Source organism: Leptonotus elevatus, chromosome 10 (genome assembly GCF_054856555.1).
Source record: "Leptonotus elevatus isolate MCC_2025b chromosome 10, RoL_Lele_1.0, whole genome shotgun sequence".
NCBI lineage: Eukaryota > Metazoa > Chordata > Actinopteri > Syngnathiformes > Syngnathidae > Leptonotus > Leptonotus elevatus.
The window spans coordinates 21,707,807-21,722,512 of record NC_141248.1 but is presented as its reverse complement, the minus strand read 5'-3'; the positions used below and the strand labels follow the sequence as shown (position 1 = coordinate 21,722,512).

At 39.7% G+C, this 14,706-nt stretch overlaps 1 protein-coding gene and 1 long non-coding RNA gene across 4 annotated transcripts in view; one reads left to right on the top strand and one right to left on the bottom strand.

The window, feature by feature from the left end:
• The window catches only part of LOC147167606 (uncharacterized), a 132,850-nt gene that overhangs the window by 289 nt on the left and 117,855 nt on the right, over nucleotides 1–14,706 (bottom strand). The gene's annotated exons all lie outside the window — the stretch shown is intronic.
• tafa3a (TAFA chemokine like family member 3a) overlaps nucleotides 1–14,706 on the top strand; it is an 81,114-nt gene that overhangs the window by 50,762 nt on the left and 15,646 nt on the right. The gene's annotated exons all lie outside the window — the stretch shown is intronic.

The window sequence follows — 14,706 nt, the reverse complement described above, 5'->3', positions numbered from 1 at the left end:
TTATAATATAATGTATGGCATCTTTCAGCATCTTTTTTGGGACATCAAAATATGGTCACCCAAACTAAATGCCATTAACATAAAAGTATTATGTGTGTTGAGTTTGTGAAATATTATCCCCTGTCCCAAAACTTTATTTTTTATTTAACTTTTTTTTTTTTCCTCACCTGAGCAGCATATCTCCTCTGTGTGTATGTGAATATTTGGGGGTGGGGAAAAAACAGCATTCAAGTTTGTTTTGACTGAGAAGGCAAACAGCGAAACGTTGACAGGAGGAAAACATTTTCCCGGCGAGGCTGCGTGATGCATTGAGAGGCGGGCGAAAAACAACTGAAAAACGGGACGCAGCAGGGCCGTTTGCAGGTCGTGAACTGTGTTTTGCGCTTTTAAGTGCAACTCATTATGCAGCGTAGCTCTTGGATGCTCCTGCAAATTGTGATCAAAAATGACCGAGGTACACACGCGCACACACATGCGCGCACGCGCACTCTCATATACGCGAGGGCCAGGCGGCCTTATTAATAGCACGCAACTGTGCATAAGCTCTCATTTGAAATTCAGCGCCATATTTCCATATTTGCTTATGGTGTACGCTTTGTGAAATTACGTGATGCACCCTAATGGTTTACTCTCCAGCCAGACTTTGTGCTACAAGGGGCTTTTGTCTCCTGTTTTTTGGGCGGGGGTGGCTTTCATATGCAAATATCATTGAGCTGTTTTTCCCCGGTACTCATTTTAAGTGTTAACGCAAGAAAAGAAACATCCTCCAGAGCCCAAATTAATGACAGGATCCAACATTACAAGCTTGATCTTGTACAAAAGCAAGTGCCAGTGGACGAGTCATTAGTATGGTTTCCATCCAATTGTTTAGATTTTTTAAAATATTTTTTGCGAGTATTAAAAGGAGATACACCATAGAGATGTGAGCCTAAAAACATTTGGGCAAAATTTGGGCCCTTTTTTCGAATTTCAAGCGTTTCCATTCAGTTTTATTTTCACATTTATTGAAAATTCAAGAAAAACTTGTTAAAGGCTTCCACCATTTATTTTAAGAATTTCAAATAGTCTGTAGCATTATGTGACAGTTAAGTTTTATCCAGAAATTAACTAGACGAGATACAGATATAACGAAGGGCAATCCTGACCATCATTTTAAGGATTCAAAATGGTCAGAACTTTTTATTAAAACAAACTAAAGTAACTGCAATTGAAGCATAATTTACATTTTAATATCATTGATGATTGATTGATTAATTGAATATTTACATTTTAATAGCCAATTTTGCTGCCTGCTACATAATTTGGACCTGTGTACATCAATTCAACGCAAAAATATCCGTTTATTGGAAATCATCTGCTCAAACTATCACATTCATTATCCGTGCAGTTAATTGCAAATTTCATTGTTCTTGTGGCAGATCATTTTTCTCCGATCAAGTACCAAAAACCTTGTGCATAGCGCACCTGTGTATAATTAGCCTCAGTCTCAAATCACCCTCACAAAGCATTTTTTTTCTCTGTACTTGTGTAATATACGGCCCCTTGATTTGCTGTAATTTTTTCTGTCTGTATTTTTAACATCATGTTCTTGCATTATTTGCTCTTTTAGTCATTTTCGAAGGCTATTTTTTTCTTTAGTTTGCTTTTAAATAGTGCTGTCAAAGTTAAATCTCTTTAACACTGTTAGTAACCGTTGCACTTTTTCATCACAGGATGAGAAACGTATCTAGTTACATCGTGCGTGAAATGTGCTATAAATAATATATAAATAAAAATAGTTATTGCCTATGTACTGGTTAACATTTATTCGTTTAAGCAATGTGAAGAATGTTCATTTCCTATTAACCCCCTGCCCCTGCATAATACCCCAAATGAGTGTTATTTACGGCATTTTGCAGTAATTTCTTCCTATTTTTAACCATCTTTTGTAGTGTGCTCATTTTTGATCCTATATGCAAGACAAAGTGAATAGATGAGCATCCACCCGGCTCGACGCGGAAGTGGCACTCACTTTTAAGCGCGCCATTTTACACCAAGCAGGTTGCCCCCACCCCCTGCGGGCACGGTGTTTACGCAGGGTCGGTGGGGACGCGACCGTGTGGTCGACACGGCGATGACGGACGGAGATTGAGACGGGGGACGTGGATGCTGCTTGAGATGCACTGTGGGGGTTGACAGAGGCGATTCGGCCCCCGTCTCGCTGTGGCAGCTCCCTAGATTAGAAAACCGTCAAATGTCCGGGCCGATCGGCGTGTGAATGGCAGCTGTATAGATGAGTGGAGAGTGGTCGTGTGTGGCCTTGGATGCTTTTTGTGTGTGCTTGTGAAACCAAGGGAGAGGGGACGGTGCGGACGTGGGGAGAATCCTATTAAGGGTTCTTTCCGCACACTTAGTTTATATGGTCTTCACTCTTAAAGTAAAACATCAAGTAGGCTACAATAACCGTAAAGTCATACCCCACTAAATTTCATTAGGAATTTTTTATTTTTTTTTCTTCATATGAATATGTCAATTATTGTCAGTTATCATTCATCCATCGTACCTTTCCATCTTTTTAACATATCTATCTTATGAATCAATGCAACAACTCTTTAACTTTATTAATTTATTATCAAAATGACTGTATGTTGACACAGGTTTAGCTAAGTATCTTAGGAAGGCTAAATCTGTAGGTGCTTGTTCAGCAGCTACTTTTAATCACCTAGCTTGAATGCTATCTATCATGTTACCAAAACGAGGGGAAGCAAAACATTCATCGTGCTTTTCCATCTTTTTAACATATCTAACTCATCAACCAATGCAGCAATTCTTTAACTTGATTAATTTATTATCAAAACGACTGTATGTCTGGTTGACACAAGTTTAGCTAAGTACCTTAGGAAGGCTAACTCTGTAGGTGCTCGTTCAACAGCTACCTAGCTTGTATGCTATCCACCACAGCTGCTTACATCGTTAGCGACCCAATGTCACAATCGTTGCCCAAACGAGGGGAAGCAAAACTTTATGTGATAAAGCGCATTTACTCCGCATGCCTTTGTTGTGGTTTGAGGCAAGCGCCACCGTATTTACTGTATTATTCTTTTGCGTTTCATTGTGTGGGGTTGAATGCAAACGGCGTCAGCGAGCGAATCCGCCGGCAGCCGTTACCAACAGCGCTGAGTCTCTAATCGCAATTCAAATGTAAACCCATTAGCCCTCGACACTTTATGAGTTACTTCCAGCTATTCTGGAGCGGGTTGGAATAAGGTGGTTTTTTTTTTTTCCTTTTTTGGAGGGAGGATTTTGATAGAAACCAAAGGAGAGGGGATGATAGCGATTCCGGCTAATGAATGCAATCAGCGGAGAGGTGCTAACAGCATGGCAGTAATTGGGTCTTACACACTAAAAGCCTTCCTTTATCTTCCAATTAGAGAAGCCTCCTTTAAAGTTAGTCAATTGTACTGCTGTTAATGGGCCTTGCTTGGTTGGAGCTGAGCACCAGGAGGAGATTCAAGGCCGCACCCTTTTGAAAATGGCCACTATAGCGTCATTGCTCTGCACTGCGCTCTTGTGAAAGGTAATATGCTGAAGACTTATTAATTTGTTGGCAGTGGGGATTTACTGCCCACTATTTTTTTCATGGCAGGCTGATACAAATGCTAAACTTTTTAAAAAATAATAGTTTTTGGCTTTGAATTAATTGACAGAATATGCTTGTTGTGTTTTTTTTTTGTTTTTTTTAGCCTAAGGCTAGTTCTTAGCTAGGCAAGTTCGGTCCTAGGGAGCAGCAGTCGTGCATGTTTTTGATGTCTCCATCCTCGAACACAGATGAGAGGCTCCTGCAGAACGTAATTATGAGCTGATGATTTGAAACACCCGGGTTGGAGGCAGGAGACTGCGGCTCTCTCGGACCGAACTTGCCTATCCTTGGCCTAGGGGGGACGAGCCCATCTCATGCACGTGTGCCACTGCTCAACCCCACCCCAGCCTTTTGTTTCCCCCCTTGCTGAACTCAACCTGTTTTGAAGGGATGTCTTATTCAGCTCACTTACAGAGACATTAGACAAAAGGCAGCAAAAAAGAAAAGAAAAGAAAAAGTCGTTTAATTTCACACTTGCTTTATCTTTGCTCATCAATGTCTGCGACGTATAGTCATAATTATTTCGAAATATCTACTCTTCATGACATTTTTGTTTTGGGGGTGTACTGTAAGATTTTTCTAATGCAAAATATTTGCTTCGGTTGGGAAACACTGGCATAGTGTATGCTCAACTTTTAGTCAGTGAAGTCTGAGTCATTTTGCTCCGCACTCCATGTTGAATTGCAAGTCGCCTCAGGACACCATTAAAAGCCAATGCAACCTGTCCATGCCCCTCTTTTTAACAGGCCATCTTTCTGGGGGAAAAAAAAAAAAAGTACAAACCTTAGATAAAAACAAGAAAAAAGGTAATTTCAAGAGAACTCCGGCAGTTCTACCTATTACATTTTATCCCGCGCTCCATTCTCATAAAGTCGATGCTCCGCCTTGGTCGTTGACTTTATGGTCCAAGTGTGGACAAGTTGCCGCTGCACTCCATTCCCGAGAAAGTCATGGAGCGCGGCGGCAAAAGATGGAGGCCAGCGTTTCACAGGCTGCGCTTTTATTTCACTTATTTCCCTCAACATGAACTATCAGCCCCTATAGATAGAGAAGGATTAGTTAGGAAACTACCTGATGCAGAGTTCCCATATGAGCCCCGACTACAGACGAGCGCTCGCAGGACGTCTGTTAGGATTTGCGAGATCAAGCCGGAAGACAAACCGCAGTCTTTTAGGGGGCAGGAGATTGTGATGAATGTATGATTTCTAAAAGCGTAACAGTAAGTATGAGGATGAAAGTGTTGTTTTTTGAATTCCCAAAATGATCTCAGATGTCGTGAAACAATCCTATAAATACACATGCAGCCTCTCTGATGGGGAGCTGAAAAAAACAAAACAATATTTAAGATGAGTTTAAATTAGGATCTGCACAGGCACTTCTGCCTCACAATTCTCAAGTACATGGTTCGAATCTCAGCTTAAGAATCCTGCTGGGAGTTTGTCTACATGTTCTCCGTGTGTTTTTTTCTTCTTCTAAAAATTAGCACATTAACACACTTAAAACTGCACCACACCTCAAATAACGGTCTCCTTGCATAAACATGACAGTATAATACAATTTAAAAAATAATTTTGAAAAAATATATATGTATTACATTTTGATTAAAATTAAAATAAACACCTGAGAGCCTGATGAAATTTGCATTGGACTTCATAGACTCGCGGTTCGGCACCCGCGGATTTGAATACAGTGTTCTCTCACTATAACGCGGTTTTTATTTCGTGGATTTTTTTTGTAGTGCAATTTTGCATGTATTTTTATTTTTTTACAGTAAAATAAAATGTATGAAGGTTTGAACATTGACAATGTTTAAACAAGAGAGAAATGTGAGGATATGTAAATGCGTTGATGAGAAAAATGTTATTTGGAACCTAACCCCAGTGGAAAACAATGGAACACGGTATTTGATGATTTTCTTCTTCAAAGTTTTTCCAATATTTATTTAATATTAAAAAAATTTAAGGAGGCGTTTTTTGTGAAAAATTTGTATTGAATGTTCAATCAGCGTTTAAATATTTTTGGGTGATTTCTCTTCCTTTTTTCCCCCAGTGGCCCGGTCCCTATTCCCTGCCAATAACGAGGGTCCAATGTAACATTTTGGTTATTTGACTAACAGAGATACCTCATCTGTACCTTAACCAATGTGTAATTAATTCATACCTAATTTAAAGAAAAAAATCAAGGTACGTTACATCCCTTCCTCTCAACTACATTAACTAACAAACTAGTATCCTCCTTGCAGGCCTTTTTGTTCTGCCGTGCCGTCTCCATTTCTATCAGTCAGTCAAAGCCGCACGAGCTGAAAGATGAAGAACGCGGGAATGCAGTTGGCGTGCAGCGATGGCAGCCGTTTAGGCGCAGACATGACAGATAAGCGCTACGCGAGCGTGTCAAGATGAAAAGAACGGCGGACAGAGGCGCTGGCGCTCTGCGGTTTGAGGCCGGCGCGCGCGCGTGGCCGGCCCCGGCGCGGTGGCCTATCGATCGTGCTTTGAAATGCCTTTCAGGAGTGCGCTCGTTAGCGGTGTCCTACTGGCTGGGAGCCAGAGCTCAGCTGCGCCCACCAAACATGCACAAATCACTGGAATCGCTTCAACGGCCAAGGCCAATCTAAAAAAAAAAAAAAAAGAGGCTAGTTTCACCATGTTGCACCAATATTCTTTTAATTTCTATTTTCAATGAAATGAAAACGAATTTCTGATGTTTCGGTGAAAGCAAATGGCCTATTTGTATTGCTTTTTGCCATACAAACCAAGCAGATTGTTATTAGCCAACATTTCATCACATTTAGAAATCAAAATCATCCTGACAAATCAAATGACAACGATCCAAAGTGCAATGCTTTTCAAGGAACGGAGAGCTTCCTTTCACTGAGTTAATGTTGCATTCGAGGAAGGTGGGAAGTTGGATTGATCGCGAAGCGTTCGAGGTAAATGTAAACAACAAAGATGGCTGACCACGATATCACAGTCAGTCCAAATCACGTTGGATTATGTGAAGTTACTTGGAATAACCAAATGAATGTCATAATTAAAACATAGATATGTTTATAATTGTGTAAATGATGTTTTACGTTTGACGTCAAATTGAAGCCGGTCGGTGACGTCGGGGTCCTTGTTTCCCCCTAAACTTCACAACTTGGACGTCCAAGTTCAAAGGGGCGTTCTCGTGCACACTTCCTGGTTTGAAGTCGGAGAAATCTGACTTCCCACCTTCCTCTTGTCCTCGAATGCAGCATTAGACCACCATTTTGATTTGCAAAAGTGACGTAAGCTCGGAATTGTCCATATGTAAAAACATTAATATGAGCTACATTACAGTAGCAAGACTATCATTATTACTAATATTTTTTTGTTTTTATGACATCTGAATCTAGGAAAAAACTAACATAAGAGATCATTTATATACTGATATATAACTTCGTCAGCCATTGTATTTTGGAGGAGTGAATTGAATTGAATCAAATCCAGGGCTTGCAAAAGTACAAGCACAAATGGATTTATTTTTACTTTATAAAGTGGCAAATTTGTGAGAAAAAAACTCGGAAATTTACGAGTTTATAAAATGGCAAAATTGCAAGTTTAGAAAGTGGCAAATTTGCGACTTTATAGTGGCGATAAAAAAAACTTACGAGAAATACACGTAGCGTACGACTCGACTGTTTGTGCTAATACTTTTCGGTCGGATTTTCAAATTAGAAGATAGCAATGGCTTTAAGTTCTTTAACCATATCATGTTAAGCATTCGCACTTTGAAGCGTACATTCACGTTTCCAGAATTATTATTTACACATTCATACATTTTGATATTTTTTTTTGCACAAGTAGCTAAGTTGATGTGTCGAACCTTCTGCTCTCCGTCATTCACTTGCATTTACCTAAAAGTATGCTAGCTTCTGATTGGTTAGTGTTTAGTCAGCTGATAGGGGACCAGGAAGTGTTGTCACGCTAGCTACGTTATGTATATTTCTTGCAAGTTTCTGAAAAATTTTCTCGCAAATTTGCCACTTTATAAAGTGCCATATATATATATATATATATATATATATATATATATATATATATATATATATATATATATATATATATATATATATATATATATATATATACGTGGCCCTAATACGCCATCGTATCTTCATGTTGTTTCCTAGCAACAATTTTTTTTCTTCCTGACATGGATGAGCACTAAATGACGCAAAACTACATGTCATCGTTGTTGGCCTCGTTAGACCATCACGAGGATGCTAACAGTCAAGAAACGTTCAAGCACCTCCAGTAAATCAGCAGCAAACTAACATGCCTGCGAGTGTACTCAGCCTCGCGATGTAGAAAATGAGATGGTGACAAATGCTTCGGCGGCGTCTCACGCTATTAGGAGGAGAAAATTGCATGCGAATAAAAAGAGAAACGCACCGGGGTGCTTCTGTGAACATCTATTACTACGTTTTAAGAGCGCAGACAACACGCTCGTCCTTGTGTTGGATAACTGGAGTGGCTGCTCACTTGTAAGGCCGCGGGAATTAATCAGTCGGCGGCGAGGCTCCGGCATCGCGGCAAGCCAGATGAATGGCTGGTGGAAAAGCGCATACGCTCGGCAGGACGCCAGAGCCGACTCATCTGATTTTACATTCCACCTCTGTAAAGATCATCCTGAGCGGGTGAAACAAGAAAACTAATTTCAGCTCTGTCAACCGGCAATCTGACCTGTGAGGATAACCAGTCTGATGAGCCAGCAACAATCATCAACTTTTATTTGAGTCTCTTACAAGGCGAGGAGTCTCGCTTTGGTTTCTCTCAAAAAGAAAAGAAAAGGCAAGCCAACGAGCCTGATACCGATGCTGCAGTTACGCTTTGGGCCACAGGTGGCAGTCGCGAGTAAAAAAAAAAAGTGACAAACTGCACAAAGATCCTTTAAAATAGTAATTTGATCATTTGATTGTCATATGACATCTGTCCAGTTTTTACTTTTTTTTTTACTTTCCATCGTTTGCATTTTGAAGTGCATGAAAGGTTTTTCAAGTTGAATGCCAAGATGTCGAAGAGACTTTTTTTTTAAATTTTCCCTCCGCCAATATTCATAAAGCATAAGTAGGAGCACCACTGTTTCTTTTTTTACATTTCACGCTTGATTGTCGGCTCAGCAGGTTTACAGCCTCAAAAATGAGTCTTTTCTGAATACTTTAATTCAATTAAAGCCTGATTTGCTGCATCGTTTCTCAGCAGGCAGCAACATCGGCGAACGCCTTCGTTCTATCCGTCTTTTGAATGTATCTTGAATTGTTTCACCTGTCTGTATCATTTAATGCCTACTGACATTCACCCCCGCGTTTTTAACTCCCGCAGTTGCGGCTCTTTTAGTATCACTGGGAAGCTTTTAGCTGAAGAATATACTTTTTCATGAGCTGCGATCAGCATAGCGCCCTCGAACCTAAGTGGATTACCAAAATGTGGAGCAAACTCTCGTAATGATTGGAATTTCATAGGGGCCCGGACCTCCTGGATTTATGTCTGCTGCACTCCGTATTTTATGTTTTGATGCTCTTCCGCATGTGTTGCCTGAAAAGGGCCGATTTTGGGTGTACCGCGTGTTACTGAATTGAGGATTCACGCTATATCTGGCTCTTGCAGTGCCAAAGCAATTACTGCATGCCTCGGAGGATGAACAAGTTTGCTTCCTTTGCCCGTTCATGTTCACACGCAGGCTTGACTTTTCACTTACTCTTTGTGATGCCTGTGGCCGGTCTAGTGAACATGCCAGTTGTTAAGTGTTGTCCTCGCTATAGTCCGATAGCCACGGTTTACCGACACGATAGCACTGACGCTAAATTGTCACTAGCCGACACACATTTTTCTGTTTTGGTTACGCAAATGTTTTAAAATGATATGAACAAAGAATACAGTTGCAACCTCATCCGCACCGTGACTTAATTTTGTGATGAAATATTGCAAAAATGATTTTTTTATTTACAGTGGTCTACCGCATATTTGTGGTTCAGCACCATTTGGGGATTTCCCCTCCAATATTTTTCAAGTTTTTTAAAAACATATCTCCCAGTTAAAAGATTAGTGGTGTTAAAGGAACTTTAAATTAACTCAAAATTAACACACTAACTTTGACACCCCTAATATATATATATATATATATATACACATAAAAAAAAATTGTGGCCTTTAAGGAAAAAATAACGCACTCATTCTGACACCCCTATTTATGTTAGGGGTGTCAAACTTGCAACGTGCAATTAATGACCGCCTCTTACTTGAAAAGCCTGTGCTGGGGGAATTCCAGTCGCAACGGAGCAGACACATCCACGTCAAAATTTAGCAGTAAGACATTTAATAATAATGCATATATTTGTGGAGACTAGGGTCAAGTTGTATTTTACAATTTTAAAAATGCAGAATTTCACAAGTTACTTCATGTTAAAGATTAGATAGCTCTTAATATGAAAAGAAAAATGCACTGAGCTGTCATTAACGTCTTACAAATGCAATTATGCCATCTAGTGGCAGAAAAATGACCTCAACACAAATCACACTCGTTTTTCGCAGTACAGTACATCTTTTTAATTTGTACTTAATTTAATGAATTATTGTGAAATTACTGTATCAATGACTAAAAGTTGCAGCCATATTACTAATAGTTTAACATTTTTCCCCCCGCTTTTATGTTAAGTGTATGAATCTTAGAAAAAAAAATGTTTTATCGTATATTTTATTGTAGAGTTAGAACAGATGTAAAATTTGTGATTAATCGTGAGTTAAATATTGAAGACATGCGATTAATTATGAGCAATCTTTTTTTAATGGCCTTCAAGTATATGACGATATTTGCTTTTTCTCAAGATGGAGCTTCATCCAATGATAATGAGTTCCTCTGTGTGTATGTACGTGTGTGTGTGTGTGTGTTTCTAAATTCAGCCGTTTCATTAAAATACAGGCCAAAGAAGAGCGAGCCTTTTTGCCCTTTTGTTGTTTGGATGAGCATGACTCAGCATCCCAGTGGTGTCGTTATGTAGCCATAAAACAGACTAATGTAAGTGTGGTCTTCCCGTGTCATGTTATGTAACGCCCTAACGGGCCTATTGATATTCAAGTCTGACTTTGGCTTGGTCTTCAGCTTCTAATTTTATGCCGTCGATCTGAATGTAGCCTTGTCAAAAGAATACCAATTACTGCGAGTTAACATGAAAGAGCTTGCCTTTGCCGTTTCTTCTTCTTTTCGTCATCTCCCCCCCCCCCCCCCCCCCTCCCCTAACGTGGACTCTCCTGCCATATTGATGTTATCTGATTTCCCTTGTGGTCATATTTACAGCGCAGGCTTGGTTGTCGTCTGTCACTTGAATGTCATTACGGGTGGTTTTCACCGCTGCCTTTGACAGTGTGTCTCTTGTCTTTAATGCTAAGTAGTAGCTGTTTTTTTCCCCACAATGACAAATCATTCAAAAAAGGAGGATTTGGAGTGATGAAAACTGCCAGTGGGTTTTCCCTCCTTTGGTTTCATATATTGACAGGAAACGAGCAGACATTAAATTGATTGTGTCTATTTAGAATTCGATTTTTTTTTTTTTTTTTTTTTATCATTGCACAGTGTACACTCTAAAAACAGTTGGGTCAAAAATAACACAACTATGGGTCAGAAATGGACCGATCCTCTTCTTGGGTCAATTTGACAAAATGGGTCTTTTAGTGTAAAACAACTCATAAGTATTGGTCAGATCCCATACTTGGGTAAAAAATTGGGTCAATATGTATTTAAAAAACAAAAGACAAAAAAACAAAATAATAACAGAAAGTTGGGTCAAATTGACCCATATAGTGGATCAGTCCATTTTTTATCCATAATTGGGTTACTTTTGACCAGACTGTTTTTAGAGTGTACAACAATTTTTTTTAATTAATATTGGAAAATACCAGAAATAAAGCTGAAAGGAGCAAAAAAGGTGTAAGTTTGTTTCTTCTGTACAACAAAAATTGCTCACGGGTCAATCTGACACGTTGCAAGATTATATATATATAATTTTTTTATTTACTATATTTTTTTTATATCCGTTTTTTATTTTCACTTTTATTCATTCATTTATTAAATTTAAATTTTGGCAGTTTTGGTCCTCCATACATGTGACCCACTGCATGTTTATCTCTCAAAATGATCATAAAAGTCGAATTATTTTGTGACCATTAGAAAATGAGCGTATGCTATTTTGAGTGGTTAAATGAGACATTTCTGCTCCCCCTCTTAGCCCCTTGTGTCACCGTCAAACTGTAAGACGGGTCAATTTGACCGGCAACATAATAGGAGGTTTTTTAATGGGGGTCTGGTGTTGAGATGTTTTACAGGATGGGCTCCCCTGTGCGTCGTACTCTGCTAAATGAGCTCTCTGTTGGCATCGGTGACGGGCCACCGTTGTTTTGATTGCCTTTCCACGGCTGTGCCGTTTCCTCGAGTGGCCAGGTGAAGCTGATGGATTCAGTCGTGCGGCTGACAGCTGGGACACGCTTGTTAGCGATGCCTCCCCACCTGCATGTTAAATCAATTGTTTGATTGTAACCCTGCTGATTAGCGCAGACGTACAGACAATGGGAGCTGGCCAACGAGGTACAATATGATATCAAGGATGTACTGCCCCCCTAAGTACCGAGGCCCAGTAGAGCTGGACTCTGATTTATTGTAGGTCAGGACAAATTGCATCCTAATTGGAATGCATGTACAGTATGTGAAAGACAGAGGCAAATCTTCAGGTTAAATCGCGGCGGTAACCAAATTTGGATAAACCTGCAAATGCATCAAGCTGACTTTTTTGTTGTTGTTGAAGATGCTACTCTTGTTTTCTTATCTCCACTGAATTCAAGTGTGTGTCTTGTCTTATTTCATGACAGGCAAAAAAAAAAGAAGAAGAAACAAATGTGAGGTGTATCATGGAAATAAATTCCCTAGCAAAAGCATTATTCACCCAGCAGATTATATAATCAAACTGTTTTTTTCTCACCTTGTCTACCTTTTGTATCCTGTTAGTTTTGTGGAAAATAAATGCAGTCAAAGAAAGCGTGACAGGCACAGTACAAGTAAGTGGAAAAATGAAAGCAATGTAATTCTTCAGTTTCACTTTCAGAGTTTTTCCCCCCATTATTGTTGGTATTGAATATTGGTCGATACCAGTCTAGTGTTGCTAATCATCAAATATAGGCAAATACTTGTTTAGACTCAGGGTTGAGATCAAACTGAAGGAAGGAAATTCAGTTTTGGTTTGTATAATTTTTGCAGAACCCACATTCATTAGACGTGACAATGTATGGCGTTCCACAGGGTTCAATTCTGGGGACTCTGCTGTTTTCATCGTATCTGCTGCCCCTGGGTTCCATCTTTAACTCATTCACTCCCAGCCATTTTCACTGTTCTATTGGATTTTGACTGATTTTGAAAGGCCCACAGAATATTGTGATCTATTGCTATAAAAACATGGAACCTACCAAAAGAAAGGTTAGAGTCTCTTCTTTCATCAGGAAAAAAAATATATTTCTATCTGTTTCCGTTTTGCAACAATTAGCATTAGAATATAGCTAAGTGTCATCATTATTCACAAATCCGTTCAGAACTGTGGGCAAATGTGCTTGTTTGCAACATGGCCCTGGTTGATCTCTTATACTCTGCTGCCACCTGCTGGCCGTTTTTGTATATACGACAAAAGCTTCACCCGTTCTCTGCAGTTCAGAGGCTGCATCAAAGCAAGTATGCTCTAGCATAAATAAAAAAACAAACACATTAAAACATATAAATACGTCTTTGGGGCGCTTACAACATTTAAAATAGAACGTATTTCTACGTTTTTGGAAGCAAATGAGTTTAAGTGCTGCTGTGTAAATAATATGGAGTTGAGTTAAGTGATGGGAGTCAGCGTCCTAACTGCATAATTTGCAACGCCAAGTTGAGAATTTCAAGTCCAGCACAACTCGCTAGCTAGCAAAACTAAAGGAACACTTCCTTAAGCTGCATGCAGATGGGGAATACAAGAACACAAGACTTTCTGAATTCAAGGTGAAGAGAGCCACATTCAATGAAAAGGATTCTCATTCAAAATGAATTCACATTTAGCAAATGAAATTATGAATTTCATGCACCGACCGTAATTATTAGCAGGTAACGGTGACCCTGGATTTTCTTTGTAATAGCTTGACACCAACACCTGACATAGCGCCCTTTAACCTCTGAAAAGTAATGGGAAAAACAGGTCGTTTAGTTAGTGTTTATAATGAGGCACAAAACGAACGTCTCTGCTTGCATACATATTGTTGCACTTATCAATCGGCATCGGCGGCTATGAAATTGATCGTCCGAAGGGGGCGCCGGGATCCACGCCAGTCCTCGTTAGTGATCTCCGTCCTTTCGCCTTTCCTTGTGTCTCATCTCCTTCCTGCTGATGTGATTCTAACTCATGGCAGGCCTAAGTGCTTTAATAGAAACGTATTGATCACAACCCCCGCACACACGCCGGACCTTTCACCCGTCTCCACTTGTCCTAGACGCTCACACTTGATAGCCAATGAAGAGCTGATTTGTTCATCATCAGGATGACAACGTGGTGGTTTGCTGTGGGCCGCTTTGCAACCATCGAATCAAAGGCTGTGGTGGTCACGCACACGAGCACACACTCTTCCTCTCCTGTCAAAGTGTCCTTGAACTACACATTGGCCCATCGGTTCTCTATAGATCTTTCCTTTGAGCGTATGTTCTAGTACGTGCATCTTTCATGGAAGGTCGTGTGAAAAAAAATTATAGAACAAGTGAGTCATGTCAATAGATGCCTTTTGAAGAAAATATCAAAATAGCTATTGTACATGGCCGATCTATCCTCTATCCATTAATCCATTCATCTCTTTTCATTATGGTTGATTTTAAGATGGTGTATAGAGTCACGCTCAAACTCAATGAGTTCGCGGTTGTAAAAATCAGAGCAAATGCAAATAGCGTTCATTTTAGAACTTAATTCCGCCCTCCGTTTTGCAGCAATTAGCATTAGAATATAGTTAAGTTTCATCATTATTCACAAATCTGTTTAAAACAGTGGGGGGGAAAGAGCTTTTTTG